Source organism: Hypanus sabinus, chromosome 17 (assembly GCF_030144855.1).
Source record: "Hypanus sabinus isolate sHypSab1 chromosome 17, sHypSab1.hap1, whole genome shotgun sequence".
Classification (NCBI taxonomy): Eukaryota; Metazoa; Chordata; class Chondrichthyes; order Myliobatiformes; family Dasyatidae; genus Hypanus; species Hypanus sabinus.
In genome coordinates, this window is record NC_082722.1 from 39,880,787 (window position 1) to 39,900,264 (window position 19,478).

General features: G+C 38.0%; 1 protein-coding gene and 1 long non-coding RNA gene across 10 annotated transcripts in view; one reads left to right on the forward strand and one right to left on the reverse strand.

The window, feature by feature from the left end:
• LOC132406846 (uncharacterized) overlaps window positions 1-5,890 on the reverse strand; it is a 37,706-nt gene extending 31,816 nt beyond the window's left edge. Inside the window, exon 1 of one of the 3 annotated variants that reach the window (XR_009516272.1) lies at window positions 5,719-5,890. This is a non-coding gene — a long non-coding RNA (uncharacterized LOC132406846). The remainder of the gene's footprint in view (window positions 1-5,718) is intronic. The other 2 variants (XR_009516269.1, XR_009516270.1) reach the window with 2 other exon arrangements.
• The window catches only part of znf423 (zinc finger protein 423), a 392,953-nt gene that overhangs the window by 273,823 nt on the left and 99,652 nt on the right, over window positions 1-19,478 (forward strand). The window lies entirely within an intron of this gene.

The following is a 19,478-nucleotide window of genomic DNA, read 5'->3' on the forward strand; positions in this document are numbered from 1 at the left end:
TTGTATATCTGTGCACTTGTAATGCTACTGTGACATTGCAATTTCCTTTGGGATCAATAAAGTATCTATCTAATAGTTATCGACGGTATACTGCCGTGTTCTTTTGATTGACTGTAAATGAACAAAATCAGTACAGGCACCTAGTGTGGATAATGGACTGCCTTCATGCAATGTCTTCAACAATTGCATCCTCCAAATCTTAATTTTCATTGTAACATTCAAGATGACTGTTGCTACCTTCAAATCCTTCATAGTTCCTCACTCGTTCAAGGAGTGAAATCATTTTCACTCTCGGTTATATCTGGCATCTTCAAGCCTTAATGGTTGAAACTGCGGTGAGCAAAATGGTTCTGAATTGTCTTACTGCTTATTTCTTGGCATCTATCAGTGACAAAAATCACTGCTTTTTGAATGCAAACATAATCAACTGACACTGTTTAAAAACTGTTTGCTTTAAGCACAGTGTGATGTCTTGATGGCCACACAAGCCTACGTGACTGATGCTAGTTAGAAACTGTTCGTCACCAGTCTCTTCTCCCAGTTAAGTGGCATAGTGCCCAAGATAAACGAAGGGAACCCTGGTTATTTGAGAATTGTGCCAAATAAGTGGCTGCCCTGATAAAACGATGGCTTAAATAACTGTAATCCACTGTATGTTGATGCAGATAAGCCTGCCCACAATCTCAAAACAATTACATAAATTCCCTTTGATAATGAAACTCAAAAGCCATAAAAGTTTCTTCCATTAGACATCTAACTGCAAAGTTCTACATGATGTGAAAGGGTGTGGGGGTAGTGAAGGAAATCTTGTATTATTTCATTCTACTCAGTTTAGGAAATGACACTGGAATTCAACTATCGTGATCTAAACTCACAAAGTGAAAGACTGCTTTGTAGCAATGTGAAAATGATGTTATAACTCATTATGCTATTTTGTTTTAATCAATCTGCCTCAGCAGTTTACCTTACCAAAAATTTATTTTAGTTGTGGACAAAAATTATCTATTGTAATTTGAGCAGAATTGGAGAGTGTTAAATTTTATTTGTACTGACTTCTCTATATTCATAACATGGGATTTAATAGAATTTTAAAATGCAGTAAGTTAGCTCTCACAAGAAGCAACAAAGAAACAGGAAATGAAATATTATTTTGTTTGAAAGAATTAGGGATAGACTCACTGGGCTACTTTCAAATAACTTATGAAGAGAAGGAAAGACATTTCATTAAATCAAATTTTATTTTTCAGCAGTAATATATATGAAGCAAAAATGCATAGAGGACACAAAAGCAGATTAGTGATCACGGAAGAAACATTGCAAGGGGCTTACAAATTTAAACCAAGTGTTTTGTGCCTCTGCAAGTTTTCAAACTATCCATATAATTTCTCACAGGAATCCAGATATCACAATTCGTAAAAATATATTTTAGTTATTTCGGTTCTATACCTCTCTGGACTCAATTATGATATTTTCAGTGATACAGTGTCCTTTGTTAGATAAAGCACTTAAGGATGATATGTCTGGCTCCAAGTTCGAAATCCAAAAGCTCCAAATGCATAGATCCATTGAAATGTTTCAATATTAGTCAGAGTTTGCATAATTTTAAATTCAAATTGTATCCACTTGACTTTAAGATAAAGCCCAAAAATGGTGGAAATCTACAATTTAGACTTCCTTGATGACGTGTGTTTTTCAAGCAGCCACAAGTTAAGCTTTTCAGACAAGGCAGGTTGATGGCTGTATTCATGACTTTTTCTGAATGTCCAAATCTCAACTGACATGGTTGTTTGGTTATGTCATTTGGGCTTTGCGCCTCCAAGCTACGATAGTGAGACGTGGTGTGAGTTTCTGTGCTTGATTGTATCCAGTCTCTCTGCTGGAAATGACTGTGTGGATGTTGGATAAGAACAAGCTTTGGCTCAGCACATTTCCCCCCATGATTGAATAACCTGGCGATGCTCATCGTCTAGGCAGACCCATTGGAAAAAGCTACAGTGCTCAAGAAGTGCATTATATTGAGACAAAAAGAAAGAATGTAGGTTGAAAAGAAAAAGCAAAGATAGCTAGGAGTTTATAATCTTAAATGCTGTTGCAAGGTGAAATTCCTTAAGACAAAATATGACTAATATCTGTTGAATTTTCAATATAAAATATGCATTGTGGTTGCAACCTAGCTAGCTTTGTCATGTGCATCGTACATTAAATGTGCATTAATGGGAATGGAAATTATGAAACTATCCGACAATTTGCAAAGTCTGTAAAATCCATGAAGAGAAGATTTTGTAGCTAAATCCATGGAATGCATTAGCTATGCCTGTATTGAATCTACTCAAAAATACACAGAAAAAATAAACAAAAATAACCCATTGATGGTAATTAAATGTTTGTGGATTAAACGAGAAATTTTACGTTCTTGTACAGTTATATTTAGTAAATAGTTCTAGCCCTAGAAGCTTTTAGAAAATAGCTGGCTGAATATTACATGTTGTAAAATGAAACTGATGTAATCTATGTAGTTTCGTCAGGTGGTTTCCAAACATAATTTTGTAAGCTAGAAAGCAAAGCTTCGTAAGGTTTCAATTTTTACTTAATTTTCCTTTTTTTCAACTTTGACAGCAACTTTCAAAGACATTCATGGTGTTTGATTGACATAGACACTAGCAAATAACTGTGAGCCTTTCTGTCAGTTTTTCTGATTTTCTTTGGATGGTTTTTGGGGGTTGGTTTGTTCTGGCATTGCCCATGTGCCAGGATTTATACTTGGAAAACCTTACCACCCTGCAGGAGCTCAATTTTGAGTATGGAGCCAGATTTATGAGGTTTTGTCCTCAAGAGATCTACATGAGGGAAGAATGAACTTTTTGCCTAGGTCAACATTAAGTGTTTTTTTTAATTTTAAGACATTTATGGGATTAATGCTAATTTATGGAATTAAGCACCAATGAGCTCATTCCAATCCAACAGATTTACAAAAATAATTCAACAGATCAGTAAATAAGGAATGTAAAATAAAAGTAGAAAATGCTGGAAACAATCAGCAGTTCAGACAGCATCTGTTCAGAGAGAAAGGGTCCTGGACATGTTGAAGTCATTGTTGAATTCTCAGGACTGAAACATGTTTAGTCAGAAGTTGCAATGCAGTTCTTGTCCTTGCATTTGGTTTTGTTTCTTAAGAGGCCAACAATGGAGAGGTCAGAGTGGCAGCAGGATGCAGGATGGAGAATTAAAATGTCAGGCAAATGTCAATTCTGGATTACCCTTGCAGACTGATCAGAGGTGTCCTAAAAAAGCAGTAGCTCAGTCTGTGCTTGATGTAGAGGAGGCTGTATCATGCACACTGTGTACACAGCACTAAATTGTAAGATGCCAAGTGGAATACTGTTGCATCTGGAATAAGCGTTTGGTTACATTGATGGTGGGAGGGATGAAAGGGAAGGTTGCAGAATAAGTGGCTTTGTGAAAAGGAACAATTGTTAATGAAGGTGGTGGGTTGAACCAGGTTATTATCAAGAAAGTGGTCCCTATCGAGTGCTGAAAGCGAGGAGTGGACTACTAGTGGGATCATTTTGAAGCTGGTGGAATTTACGAGGTGGAAAATCAGAACACTTTCAATGAACAGCATCTCATCTTCTAGCTTGGCACATTAGAGCCCTCCTGCCTTAATTCTGAAGTACCAACTCCATTTATGCAGCTTGACCTGCTAAGTGTTTAGCACATTGTCTATTGGTCAAACTAGAGTTTCAGCTTTGGTTTTCTTTCTCTATTCTCCTCCATTTTCATTTGTTGAATTTTATTTATTCCTCCTTTCAGATCACTGTGATTAACAGATCTTCACATTTCTCTCTCAATGCACACCAGTTGTGTCATCATCGTCCCCACTCAATCTCAGTCTTTCCTTTTGTTCTCAATATCTCTTCTGCTTCTTTGCAACTTACAGCAAGTTTGATTTCTGAGTTTTCTCAATTCTGATGAAAGGGGGAGACCTGAAACCTTAAGTGCATATATCACCTGACCTGTTGAGTACTTTGTGCACTTCCTGTTTCTGTTTCTAATTTTCAACATCTGCGGCTTATTCGCTTTTGCATAAGAGATATTTCTGCACACCTAAGGATGAATTGCTCTGCATTTTTGGCAGTGGTTCTAACGTTCTGAAATCATAGATTATACAAGCCAGCATAGCAAACTGAAACTGAGCTAACCTGCTTTATATAATCAATTATGATACCTGATGTAGACAATGCTTTTTCAAAAAAGTGAAATATACAATAAAGGACCATCTGATTTTCATTGAAGATGTTGGATACATGCTGTTCATCAGCTTCCACAATCTACAACTCAAAGTTGCAAATATGTCAAGGTAGTGGTAAGAGACAAGAAACATACCATCATAGTCTGATTGTAGGCCACAAAATAATGAGGGAAATAGAGGAAAAAGTTTGCGGTGAAAATACTGGAAATGCAAATTTGTACGTCGAGTTGTGATACTGGGGAGCTTCAGTTACCATAGTAATTACTGGAGTGAGATTGAAATAAAGTACTAAAAAGATCAGGCAGCCGTTGTAGAGAAAGAAACAGCTAATGTTTCAAAATGTTGGTGGGACTCAGCAGGTCAGGAGGCATTTATTCATTTCCATGGATGTTGCCTGACCTGCTGAATTCCACCTGCATTTTGTGTTTGCCACTTGGGAGTTCCAGTATCTGCAGAATCTCTCGTATTTATGTAGCTAATATTTCATTTCATTGATCTGAAGTGCTTGATCATTGACTTGAAATGTTAACTCTTTTGCCTTCCACAGACACTACCTGACCTGCTGAGCATTTTAGGTATTTTCTGTTTTATGTAATTAAAATAAGCATTTGAAGATGTTTTAGTTAATAAAAGGGAGCTGGCATTGATTTTTTCTTTTCTAAAGGCAAATTGTTTTTGAATAATTTGATTGATTTTTGATAAAATAACAGAGAAGTGGATGAAGTGAAACAATGGTAAAATTCATAGTGTTGAAACTGAATCTAACATGTCCTACTGATGTAAGTCACTGTCATATTTTCATGGTAATTAAAATTAGACTATGATCCAAACCATCAAATTTTAATTGGATCATAAGCAGTGTCAGTGAATACCTTTTTATATAAACAATCAATTTAAATTGTTACTGAAAAAGTTAACTTTATAGCAGGCAATGTTCCCAATGGAAATGAGGTTAGACAAGTAAACCACAACATTGCTAAACTGTCAAAGATGTCTGTGATTTTGGTGTTTTTCCCCTCTATGGTGAATACCATTTATTGTGCTGGAGAATGTACAGTACCATAGAAAATCTTTTCCATATTTGTTCATTTATTATATTGTGGTCTTGCAGTTTTACAACAAACTTCTTTAGGAAAATTGAAAGCTTATTCTGCTGTACATGATAAATTTAGAAATCTCAACCCCAATGTTACTACCACGCCGGCCTCCTGCCTGCATCTGAGTAGAAATGAATGTACCTGTAGTTTTCTGTCTCTACACATGTTGTAGGTTCTGATTATCAGTTTGTATATTTAATGTGTTCTCAGTATTTGTTCAGAACCCTTGGGACCAATGCCCCAGCTTGCAGAATATATCACTTGCGTTAGGATCCAGCAGAAGGGATAAAAGCTGCCCGTTATGGAACAGAGAGCAGAATTTCTAGCCTTGAAGAGTAAATAAAGCATTTGGGAACAAAATATTTGCCTTACCTTTCCAAACCCTTGAGTTTTCTGCTGGAATCATATATTCTTGATTCTTACAACGGCTGGGAGTGGCTGCTTTTGGCAGTAACAAGGCTATTGTCAGCTCCGTAAGACAGGTCTAAGTGAGTGCTGATTGGCATTAATGCACATGGAAACTGGAGGCCTTCTACAAAAATCAACTGCTGAGGAATTTATGTAGCTAGAATCTTAAACAGTCAATACCTTAACTAACAATAATGGCATTTGTTTTGGAAATGCCTTGCATAGTTCTAGTGGTAGAATATTAATAAATAGAATGAGAGAGCACAGAAGGACAACACTGACCCCATGCCACTCTTTAAAGTGCTCTGTGAGTAGTCCCCACAAAACTGTTCTTTTTCTGTACCCCTTTAACCATCTTGGTTTCAATTAAACCCAAAATCCTTTGGAAAGTTTCTGTTGATTCTATTTCTTCCAAACTCTACATTACAGATCACAAATGACTACTTTTATAAAAAACTTCCCTCTCTAATTTTTTTTAGCTCTAAATGAACACCAACTGTCTCAAGTGAAGAAAAAATGGGCACTGGTAGTCAGTGTCAGGGTTTTTATTATACTTTCAGTAGTATGAGGATAACAATGCATAATTTAAGCATGTGCCTTTCTGGAAGCAATCAGCAGACTATTATAACAAGGATACTAAGGATGTCTACAACTGATGGCTGAACATTGAGTTTTCCAATTTTAGGTAAACTGCTCCCCCTCTATCCCTTTTATCCCTCCTGATTTATCTAATTCCTACTACTCCACGCCAGCATCCCCCTCAAACTCACAAGAGATGTGGCAGGTGCCTGGAAATCTAGAGCAATACATGTTGGAGAACTCAGCAAGTCAGGTGACATCTATGTAGAGGAATTGACCCTTCACCAACACTGGAAAAGAAAGAGGCAGAAGCTACAAATAAAAGGTGAAGTGAGAGAAGGACTATAAGCTAGCAGGTGAGAGGAAAGGTGGAGGAGGAGGAGAAAATGAAGTAAGAAGCTGGGAGGGGATAGGTGGAAGAGATAAAGGGCTGAAAAAGAAGAGATCTGATAGGTGAGGACAGTGGTCCATGGAAGAAAGGGAAGGAAGAGGGGAACCAGAGAGTGATGATGGTCAGTTGAGGAGAATAGTAGAGGTGAGAGGATAACCGGTATGGGGAATGGAAAAATGAGGTGAGGTGGGAGAGGGCATAAGAAATGACCAGAATTGGAGAATTCAATGTTCATGCCTTCAAGATGGAATGTGACCTCCTAACCTCATTGTAACAGTAGGGGAGGACATAGACCAATGTGTCAGAATGGAAACGAGAAGATAAATTGTAATGGGTAGCCGGTAGGAAATCATGCCCTTTTTTGGTAAACAGAAGAAAGGTACTCAATGAAGCAGTCTCCCAGTCTGCGCTGGATCTCACCAATGGGGAAGAGCCACAGAAACAACGAATGACCCTGCCAGACTTGCAGGTAAAGTGTTGCCTCACCTGGAAGGATTGTTTGGGGCCCTGAGTGGAGGAGGTGTAGAGGCTGGTACAGAAGTTGTCATGCATGCAGGGATCAGTGGTGAGGGAGGGAAAGATGTGCTTAGTGCTCGGATTCCATTGTAGGTGGCAGAGGTTACGGAGAATAATTGGTATAGTAGTTAAGAACTAGGGGAATTGTATCCCTGTTACAACGGCAGGAAGTTGGGGTGAAGGCAGTTGTGCAGGAAATGGAAGAGAGATGGGGGTAAGGGCAGCATTGGTGGTGGTGAAAAGCAAACCTGTAAGTCGGTTGGCATTATTTATTGTATCTCGTGCTCCTATTGCAGCCTCCTCCACCTTGACGAACACCTTCACTCTGTCGCAAAAGTCAGGATCTCCCAGTAGCTATCCATTTCAATTAGACTTTCTATTCTAACATGCTGCTTAATGGCCACCTCTACCGCAATGATAAGGTCAATCTCAGGTGGAGGAGCAACATTTTGTAATTTGTCCAGGCAGCCTCCAACCTGATTACATGTACACATATTTCTCCAACTTCTGGTATGTTCTCCACCCTCCCTCCTTTGTTTTTCTGTTCTCCATTCTGAATATTCTCTACCCTGCCCCCCCCCCGCCTCCCCTTCATTTCGATTCTTCTCACCTGCCATTCAACTCATTTGGTTCCCCTCTTCCCTTTCTCCATGATTCACTCTCTTCTCCTATCAAAATCCTTTTTTGGCCCTTTACTACGTCCACTTATTACATCCCAGCCTCTTATTGCATTCTCCCACTCCCCTCCCCAGCCACCCACCTCACCTGGTCTCTCATAATCACCTGCCTGTTGTACTCTTCTTCACCCTGGCCTTCTGATTCTGGCTTTTGCTCCCTTCCTTTTGATGACTGATGAAGGGTGTCAGCCTGAAATGTTGACTGTTAATTCCCCTCCCTAGCTGCTGCCTGACCTGCCAGGTACCTCCAGCATTTTGTGTTTGTCCCCCATCACTCTATGCTCTCTCCAAATACTCCATCTGCTCATCGCCCACACATTCCTTCCACTGGGCTCCACCCTCCCCATTCTGTTCCCACCTGCCCTCCCCACCTTCTCCAATCAGATTCCATCACCTTAAGCCTTTTCTTGCCTCCTGTTACCTTCTAATCTCTGTCACTATTTCCACTCTTCTCAATTTCCTCACACGTCCTCACTTTAGCAGTGCCTGTGTCACCCTTCCATTCATGTCATTCTCCTGGCTACCTCTCCCTCTCCCTTTCGGTCCAGATTAAGAGTATCAATCCAGAATGTCGGCTGCCCATTTGCCTCCATAGATGCTGCCTTGTCTGCTGAGTTCCTCTGGTATCTTGTTTGTTGCCACAAAAGTGGTACACTGTGCCTCCATTGCTTTACATTTGAAAACTGAATATTGGCCAAGGATGTAAAATTTCATGGCCATAAGATCTTTACAAACTAAATCAAAATACATTGTTAGCAAGTAGGTGCGTGGCACAGTGATGCAGGTAGCAGAGCTACTGCTCCTCAGCTCCAGAAACTCAGCTTCAATCCCAATGTGTGCAGTTTGGGTGTACTCCCTCAAAACTGTAGGGGTTTCCCTCATGTCTTCCAGTTTTCTCCCACATTTCAAAGTTGTGCAGGTTGTCAAGTTAATTAGCCACTGTAAATGTCCCTTGTGTACAAATAATAGATAGGGCCTGGGAGATGTGAAGATTCAGTGAGCCAAATGATCACCTTTGTTGTGTGAAACACAAAAAGTTGAATTTGTTGGAAATAGTCAGGGATAAATTGCAACTGACCAATTTAAAATTTCTGTTTGAAATCAAATTTAAGGACTCCAACTTGCCTTTATATCTCTATTCAAAGTTATAAACCATTGTTATTTGAAGCTGCTCTGCAGCATCTGTAAAAGCATTTGAATATTTTATTCTTCTTAGAGCTTCTTAGTATGTACTGGGGCTTGTAGAGCCTGCAGCCACAATACTGCATATTGACAACACTGTCTAAAAGGGGTAGTATTTGGAGAAAAATTTTGCTGGTACACTGGTACACCAGTGGAACTTAATTAATGTTCCTTTTTCTTTGTGACTTTCACTGATTGTTGATCTGATGTTAGTATCCCATGTAAAGGGAATTCACAACTTTTATTTGTTGTTTAATTGAGTTATCTTGATCCCATTGTAAACACTCCAAGAAGCTTGGGCCGTGCACTCTGGATTTATTGATTACTAATTTATCTTTTATGTTGTTATTAATTAATACAATTTAAGTAGTTGATGGTGCATCACAAATCAATGGTACATAGATCATTGAGTAACATTGGCCAAATCATGGTTGTTTTGTTTTGCACTTACCTGGGGCGGCTGAGTAAGAGCAAAAGACTTGACCTTTTGCACCTTAAAGACATCAGCAAGGTGTAGCAAGGCCTTGGGGCTAAGTAAGTCCAGGGTGGTATGCTTCTGAAGATACCCCCCTCAATGATCTTGCCAGGAGGCAAGGTAGGAGATGGAGCTTTGTCTCCAATGAACTGATCACAGAATCTAAATGTTTGAATATAAATGTTACTTTAACTCTTTAAAAAAGAACAAATAAGGAAAAGGGGGAAATAAGGTTACTGAATCTACATACTTCTCCCACACTCTACGAGGCTTAGAACCCCCATTCAAGTCGATGAGGTTGCTCATCATTCACCAAGAAAGCTTAGGAAGAACAAACTGAATTCCATAGTAACTCAGCAGATCAGGCAGCATCTGTGCAGAGAAGTGAGCAGTCAATGTTTTAGGTCTCAACCCAAAATAATTGACTTCCCATTTCCCTCCTGACCCCCTGAGTTCCTCTGGCATTTCATTTGTTGCTCCAGATTCCAGCATCTGCATTCTGTTGAATCTGTTGGGGTTGCATAGGCAGATTCCCTGGTGGAATCAGAATTAGTTTTAATATCACTGGCCTATGTCTTAAAATTTGTTTTACAGCTGCAGTACATTGCAATACATAATAAAGAGCTATAAATTACAATTTTATTTATAGATGCATGTGTGTGTATGTGTATATTTGTGTGTGCTTGTGTGTGTATATATAAAATTAAATTAAATAAATAGTGCAAAAAGAGAGTTAAAAATACTGAGGTAGTATTCATGGGTTCATTGTCCAATCAGAAATCTGATGGCGGAGGGAAGAAGTTGTTCACGTTGAGTGTCTGCCTTTAGGCTCTTGTACCTCCTGCTTAATGGTGGCAATGAGAAGAGGGCATGTCTTAGGTGATGATGTCCTTTATGCTGCCTTTTTGAGGCCACGCTGCCTTAAGGTGTCTTGGATACAAGGAAGACTAGTGCTCATGATGGACCGTGCTGAGTTTACAAATTTCTTTCTGCAGCTTTTTCTGGTCCTGTGCAGTGTCTTCCAGCTGTTAGAATGCTCTCCACGGCATACCTGTTGAAATTTGTGGGAGTCTTTGGTGATATACTAAGTCTTCTCAAACTCCCAATGAAATATAGTGTCAATATGATGGAGCCAGGATAGATCCTAAGAGACATTGACACCTAGGAACTTGAAGCTGCTGATCCCATGATGAGGACTGGTGTGTGTTCCCTCAACCTCTCCTTGCTGAAGTCCACAGTTAGTTCTTTGGTGTCAATGACGTTGAGTGCAAGGTTGTTGCTATGACACCACTCAACCAGCACACCTCCTTGTGTATTCTGCCAGCATTAGTTGTGTCACCAGCAAGTATATAAATGCTATTTGAGCTGTGCCTAGCCACAAAATTGTGAGTGTAGAGAGAGTGGAGCATTGTGCAGTGTTGATCGTCAACAAGGGGAAGATGCTATTTCTGATCCGCACAGACTGTGGTCTCCTAATGAGGAAGTCAAGGATCCAGTTGCAGAGGCCCAGATTTTGGAGCTTTTTGATAAGTATTGAGGGTATGAATGTGATGGACACTGAGCTGTAATCAATAAACAGAAGCCTGATTTCGGTATTACTATTGTTCAAGTGATCTAAGGCTGAGTGGCGAGTCTGTGAGTTTACATTGGCTGTAGACCTATTGTGATGATAGACAAGTTACAGCAGTCCAGGTCAGGAGTTGTTTCTAGCTATGTTTAACCCCTCAAAGAACTTCACAGTTGATGTGCATGCCACTAAGCAATAGCCATTGGGGCAGCTCACCCTGCTCTTCTTGGGCACTGGTATGATTGTTGCCCTTTTGAAGCAGGTGGGGACCTCTGTCTGCAGTAGTGAGAGATTGAACATGTCCTTGAACACAGCCACCAGTTGGTTGTCACAGGTTTTCAGAGGCCATCAGGGCCTGATGCCTTGTGAGGGTTTACCATCATGAAAGGCATTCTGACGTCAGCCTCTGAGACAGTGGTAACAGGGTCACCGCATGCTACAGGTATTCACACTGATGTAGCTTTATTCTCCCCTTCAAAGCAAACATAAAAGCATTAAGGTCATATGGGAGTGAAGCATCATAGTCATTCACAATGTTAAGTTTTGATTTGTAGGAAGTAACAGCCTGCAAACCCTGTCAGAGCTGACGTGCATCTGATTCCATCTCTATCCTCAATTGGAATTGTTGTTATGCCCTTAAAATAGCCTCCTGTATGTCAAACCTGGACTTCTTGTATAGTTCTGGATCACCGGTATTGAATGACACAGATCTAATGCTTAGCACACTACAAATCTCTTAATTCATCATGGCTTTTGGTTTGGGTATGTCCCGTATGTTCTTGAAGGCACACTCTTATCCACACAGGTCTTAGTGAAGCTGGTGATGTATTCATTCGGACTCAAAGATGAATCCCTAAATGTCCAGCTCAGCAACTCAAAGCAGTTCTGTAAGTGCTGCTCCACCTCCTTTGACCATACCTTCTTTGTCCTCACCAGTGATGCTGCAGTATTAGCTTCTGCCTGTGTGCCAGGAGTGGAAGTACAGTTGAATGATAGGACTTTCCGAAGTGTGCTTGTGAGGTGGCATAGTAAGCATTATTGCTGGTAGTACAACAGTGGTCCAGTGTGTTGGCTCCTCTGGTTCCACAGGTGATATTTTGGAGTGGTAATTGTTCAATGATTTCTTCAAGGTGGCCTGATTAAAATCTCCCGCAATGACAGGGTTAGCAGTTTTGTGCCTGCTGATTATGTTGCTCAGCTCCTCCAGTGCCTGCCTGATATTGGCCCGAGGTGGGATGTACACGACTACTAAGATGACGGCTGAGAAAGCTCTCGGCAGATAAAATGGGCAACACCTGACCACTAGACGTTCCAGGTCAGGTGAGCAAGACTGAGGAAGAGCTGCCACGTATATGCATCACAATTAGTTAATCGTAAAGCCTACTCCACCTCCTCCATCTTTAAAAGGTTGAGCTGTCCTATCTTTGCGGAGTTTGGTGAAGCAATCGAGCTACAGCGCTGCATCCAAAATAGCTGGGGAAAGCCACGTTTCCATGAAGCAAAGTGTACAGAAATCCCCAATGTCCCTCTGGTAGAGCAATCTTGCTTTGAGGTCTTCTGTTTTATTTTCCAGAGACTAAATTCACCAGCTTGGTAGTTGGGAGTAAAAGTCTAAAGCCTCAGTGACTCAATCGTACCTGTAGGCTGGCGTGGCATCCCTGCTTCTGTTTTATTAAAGGGGAACTGTACTCACAACCCACTTACGCTGTTTGAGGTTCTTCAGCTTTGAGTATCAATAGATTTTTAAAAACAGTATTAAAACAATACTGCTTACTGAAATATCAATGGCTGTGGATTTCAGCTGTAGTAGTCCTAAATGGGAACATTTGATGACTCCCTTTGGAGCTGCACGCAAGAAGTTACCACTTAACGGCACCATTTTACTATTTTCTTATCAGTTTCTGCCACTGAGTCCAGCGCTGAATCGGTGACAGCTATGCTGGCATTCACTTTGTCTTGTACCTATAGTGGATTTAAAAATCTCCAGGACTTACCTGGGAGTGACTAAAAGCTGGCAATTTCTTTCAGTACTGCTAATTAGGGCCAGATCATATCAACCTTCTAGATTTTCTTTTCCTCCTTAAGTTATGTGATTTTCCTTTTAATCTGTTGTTGCTTGGTCTTAAAAATAATTAAGGAATGACGTTCAATTTTACCATTCAGTATTTTCCTAAACTACAGATTTGATCTCTATCAATGATCTTTCCTCTCACCACATCAACGTTAATTTGGGGGCACTAACTTTTTTTTAAAGAGTTTTTTTTTGGATAGGATACCACAGTTTCCCTTTTCAAGTGAGCTGAAAAGACCTTGCACTTCATTGTTCTGCACACCACGCCATTCATCAACCGGTAATGGTTTGCTCACATTACACAGATTCACTGTGTTCATAGGGAACACCTGAAGGTTTAAAGAGTGATGGGAAACAAAACTTTCTAGAAGGAATTCAGATCAAAGATTATCTGATATGTTGAAGTGCTTATGAGAAGATGTCATTAACACCATACCATATTTATTGGCTGTTCAGAAACTTTGACTTGTGCTTTGAAGACTCCTAATTAAAATTCTGGGTCTCATTTCAATATTTCAATGTGTTTATTGCTAAATGTTGTATCTTCTTTGCAATCTACTATTTTTTAATCTAAATGTGTATCATGCTTTTGTTAAGAAAGGAACATTTCCATTGTTTCATTTACTTTTCATTATTGGCTTTACTCCCTGAAACAAGAAAGATAAAAGTGACTTAAAGTTCACTTTAACTAAAGTGCAAAATGGATTATAGAAAATTGGCAGTGTATTTTATAAAACCTCAATTTCTTTTTCCACTGGAAGGATGTAAACCAGTCTGTCATATTGCCAGAACACATTACACTCTTTCACTGGATGCCAATATTACCACCTAACGTTAAACATTATAGAATTAGGTTTAAGATTTAGTAACTGTCTCACAATATTTTATAATAGAAAAATAATATAATAGTTGATTCAAAGCTACATTTCACACATTATACCATGATTCCACTCATGAAACCTTTGAATTAAAATACTGGACTTATTTTTATTTGGTGTAAAAATTGTAATAATAATCAATAAGAACAAGACTATATGACATCCAAAAGTCTCTATAACCTAGTATGCCACACACTCCATGCCATAAGGTAAACACTATACTACCATTTTCCCAACTGTGCCTTCTTACCTGCTGCCATGTGTTGGCACGTGGCCAAGTGGTTAAGGCATTCGTCTAGTTATCTTGAGGCGTTCGCTAGTTCGAGCCTTGGCTGAGGCTGAGTGTGTGTCCTTAAGCAAAGCATTGCTCTGCGACACCACCGGTGCCAAGCTGTAAAGGTCCTAATGCCCTTCCCTTTGGACAACATTGGTGGCGTGGAGAGGGAAGACTTGCAGCTTGGGTAACTGCCGGTCTTCCATATATAAAAAAATACCTTGCCCAGGCTTGTGCGCTGAAAACTTTCCAAGGTGCAAATCCATGGTCTATTGATCCTAACGGAGGCCTGCCTACCTACCTGCTGCCATTTTTAGACATCCTTGCTTCCCCTTCCCTATTTATTTTAGAATTAACAGCATTGAAGTGCCTTTGAATTTTTAATAAAGAAATCTTTAATATGATTTCCTTATCCTTATTTGCCTATTGTAGTGCAGAAGTACTTGAATATACTTAAAATAATATTTGTATATTAGTTCAATCAAGAGAAATGTGTCTGGAAAATTAATTGCACTGGGCCTCTTTTTAAAGCTGGTTTAGCAACATGTTGTTAATAATAATTAACTTGCAACATGAATGAATTTCGGTCATTATTACAATGTACTGAGTGTTTCTCTTTTTATTAGAAGTTTATTGTATTAGCATCAATGTCATTTATAATACTTTCAGTTTGTGTGTGTTGAGATTTGTCTCAGTAAAAGTCTAAATATTAGAGTATACTATGTGCCTTAATTGTGCTTAGTAACTGGGTTGTTAATACATCAGAGCAATAAAGACTAAGTGTTTTTGTTAGCTCAGTGCTGGATTTGAATATTTAAAAAATATTAAGGTTTTTATCCCAGCTGTCTCAGCTGTGAGAAAAAAAACTAAAATATTGCTGCCAGTCAATACTGACATGCCAAATGGCCAACTGTAAAATCACCAATTGTCTCACCTTTGCCTCAGTGACTATTAACTGTTTCTGTTTTCTTTTCCTCCGTCAGAGCTGTTTATAATTAATATAATACCGTAACACTTCTTTGAAAGTTTTTTTGGTTTAAGGAGAAATAATCTGAAGCTTTCTAGTTACTGCATGTCTTCATCCCCAATATCCCTTTATTAAATTTCTGCACTTCCTGCAAGAACTTGACAAACTGTCTAAAATAGAGATTTCTAGATTTGTTGCAAAACTCTGACATGCTGTAAAGATTTGTTAATTTAATAAAATCAAACATCCCATAAAGATATTGGCATCATTCTCAACTTGCTCTGTCGCCATCAAAGATTTGGTTTGTGCTAAGTTTGTCTGTTATTTCACTGCACAATTTGCATTGTGTTGTCTTTCCTCATTCTTCCAAAACAATGTATAATTTCCCTGGATTCAGTTTTTTTTTGGTGATATATGTCTGCTTATTTCACCAATCCATCTGATTTTTTTAAATAATCTTTCTAACTTTTCCTTTACAACATTTTTGTTATTTGCAGACTTTGAAATTATTGTCTGAATACTCTAGCATTGGTCAGCAATTTTAAAAAAAACATAAGAAAAGCCTTTCTAATACTGATCTTTTTTTTAAAAAAAAGCACGACTGGAATCTTTAATCTGATAAATGACTATTTACCATTCGTCTGTGCCTTCTGTCTTTTAGCCTCAGATTTTTTAAACCTCTCTCCCATTGCTTTTCTCTTCATGAACTCGAAGTTTGCTAATGTAAAGTTCATTTAAAATGTCTATGTCCTTCAGTATCAGCTAAACTTCATAATTGTATTTATTGGTAAGTAACATTAAGTTAAATATCAATTGCCTTTAATACATCAGGCTAGACCTCATTCATTACTGCCTACTCCTACAAGTGCCAGGGTTGCCCTGTAATATTGTCTTTAAGCTTTTATTCTTCCATATGGCCAACTGGCCAGCCCTAGCTGAGTTTTTATTTCTTATTGGTATTGACTACAGTTTTTGTAAAAGTGATTGTAAAATATCTATTCGGAAATGTAGAGTTAATTACTCAGAGGCAGGAAGGAGTGGGTTTCCTGCGACTGATCTGCAGTAACCCCATCTCACGTCCTATACATTCCTTGTAGCACAGCTATGAACAAATGGAAAATTCTAGCTAATATTTTCTTCTTGTGTAGATTTGCACGAGTGTATTATACATTTTTGTGGTGAATTTTGCACTTAAATTACCTGTTGGTCTAAAGTAATAATTAAATAATTACCTATTTAATTCAAGGAAGGTGATGTCTCTGAAGTGTCAGTTACAATTTAAATTGCGCTTCATTTTTAAGAATGCAATTTTGAATATTTTCATTGCTTTTTAAAAAATATTTACTTAATGTTCATGGTCATAAGCAAGAAAATTAAGTTTTATGAACAGAATTACTGTTTCAAAAAGTCATAATTTCACTGCAATTTTGCACCTTCCATTTAATGAAAAAGCTACTGATGTGACTTTTAGAAAACTCCCTCTTTTCAAAATTGGATGAAAAATGTACAACGTTTGAATAGGAGGGATTGATACATAGTTTCATATAAATAGAAATAGTACATTTCAACAAAAACTCAAAAATTGCCCATTTGTTCAGCATATTAATATGTGAAATCATAACCTGTGTAATGTTGGCCTTGCTCCACGTTTGATGCATTGTTGTATCCTGGTCAATATTTCTTCTTCAAATAAAGCATGCACTTACTCATTCACATGCTGTTTGTTAAATATTGTAGTTTGCAACTTGTCTATTTCCCTGTACAAAATTTCAAAAAAAAAACTCCTTTCGTATGAGACCTGATGAAGAGTCTTGGCCTGAAACGTCGACTGTTTACTCTTTTCCATAGGTGCTCTTCCTGGCCTGCTGAGTTCCTCCAGCATTTTGTGTGTGTGTGTTGCTTTGGAATTTCAGCAAATGCAGATTTTCTCATGTTTGTGACATTGCTTATAAATCACTTTTAGGCATCTTGATGACAATATGGTTCTTTTTCAAGAAATACTACAACAATTCTAGAGTGTAAAGAATGATTTGATGCAACTGTCCTTCAGAAACAATAAATTGTCCAATTTGCAAAATACAATGCCATTTTAAAATGGCTGCTAGATATTACACTATAAAATGAGGGAAGTTAAAATATTTCCGCATTTCTGAAAGATCAGTATGGGGTTTTGATACTCAAAACTCTAATGTCATGATTTGATATTAATACATATTTTCTCTGTCGGAAATCATAGTGTCCATTAGATGGTAACAATGAGAAAAAAGAATATATTTATAAGGTTGATATGTAGAGTTATAGATTCTGTTTCTGTCAGTGATTCTTGCTGTTTTTTTTGACTATCACTGCTGTAAATCCACAGCTGAAACACATCTATGAACATATTTACATTAAAATTTGAACATCATAAAACTTTTTGGAGAAATAAATTTTGTTTTCTCTGCACTTAATTCTTGAGAGGGGTAGTCTGGCCATGAAAGAGTTATTTACATTGTCTTAACTAATAATGAAACAAATACATTAGACTTGTCTATTGCAGAACCTACTGAGATTTTGTGCGTAGGAACTTGCCATTTAAACGTATGTGGATCTGATGGTCTTGAATAAGAACAGTATACATGGAATTAATGGCAGTGGGGGAGGATGCTTTTATTAGTAAATAGTAATTATTCAGGTAGCTCTACTTATGCATATCTTATTAGTAAATTTGAGGAAAGGTGTAAAAGAAATCTGTGTAGCATCTCCATTAGTGTGTTGTGAAGTGAGTTCAGTTATGAGACTATTAAACTGCTATTTTGATAATTAAGCCCACAGCTGTTGTGAGGGCGTTGGGGGCAGTAGCTGATGAAGTAGCAGACTGTGCCATGAATTGACTAAATAGAGAAACAAGGGAAATTTAAGAGGTTTTCAAGATGAAGTTGTTATGAACGTGAAGCCTGCTCATTCCCCAAGAACTCACCATAGATTCCATATGACCTGCATTCTGTAAAGACAGAGTGGTGGAACTCTGCTATGAAATTTGAGGCAATGGGTTTTTCTGCATACCCGTATAGCTTGGGGTTTCATTTGAAAACAGCTGGAGGCTAAGGACCGACAGTTGCTTTATAAATAAAGCCCCCTGTTAATTCTTTTTTTCTCTCCCCCTTTGGAATCTGTGGTTAGTCTTCCAGTATGTGACCATTAATTACTTTTACCTCAGGCATTACTAGTTCAAAAATTCCAGTGCACTTTAACAGTACACTTTGGAATGGAATAAAATAAAACAACTCTGCCTCAACCAGTATTAGCCTAGAATACAAGACTATTCAATGTATAATGAATCCTGAATTAGTGTGGAGATAGCTTTTGGATTTCATTAAAGTGGCATAGAGGAAAATAAAAAAAAACATAATTTTAGTTTTGTTGTACCCACTTACCATGCAAGTACTTTACCTCCTACTGTGGAGTCTTGCTAACTAGCTCAGTCGTTTGGATGTTGCAAAGTGGAAAATATGGGATTTGAATAGAGTCTGCTAATTCATGCTCATTGAATTATTTTGCACAAAATACTACTCAGTTATTAGTAACAGTCTAATGAAAATGAAAACAGTATGTGTTCTAAATGAGCAATTTCAATAAGTTTCTAGTAAATTAATCCATGCATAATTTTTAACAGAAAATGAGTAGTTATTTTAAGATTGTAAACTACAAAATAGGTGGAAAGTAAGCTGGAGTCAAGAATATTTTAAATACATTGGAGTCAGGATATTTTGAATGTGTATGTGCAAAGTGTATGGAAAGAAATTACTTCAGCTGTTCTCTGTTCAACATGTTCTCAAATGAAATGAAGTCTAATTATCTGTCAATAATATAATGAATTTTATGGTACTTCAGTTATCTGTGGAACATACGTTTTAAATTATTTTTACATGAGGACTGTCTTATGATTGACACTCTGCAATTATTAATGAAGACAACAGAATTGTTAAGCAATGGTTAGTGAATGAAAGGAGGGAAGCTGTTTCATCAAATGGAAAAGTGTTAGTGTTACTGTGATATTATTAAATATATCATTATGGCAGCGAGATGGGTAAGTTTACATAAAATTCATCATGATATTGTTTCTTATCTTGGCATTTACTTTTTCATATATGTGATTGAAGATTAA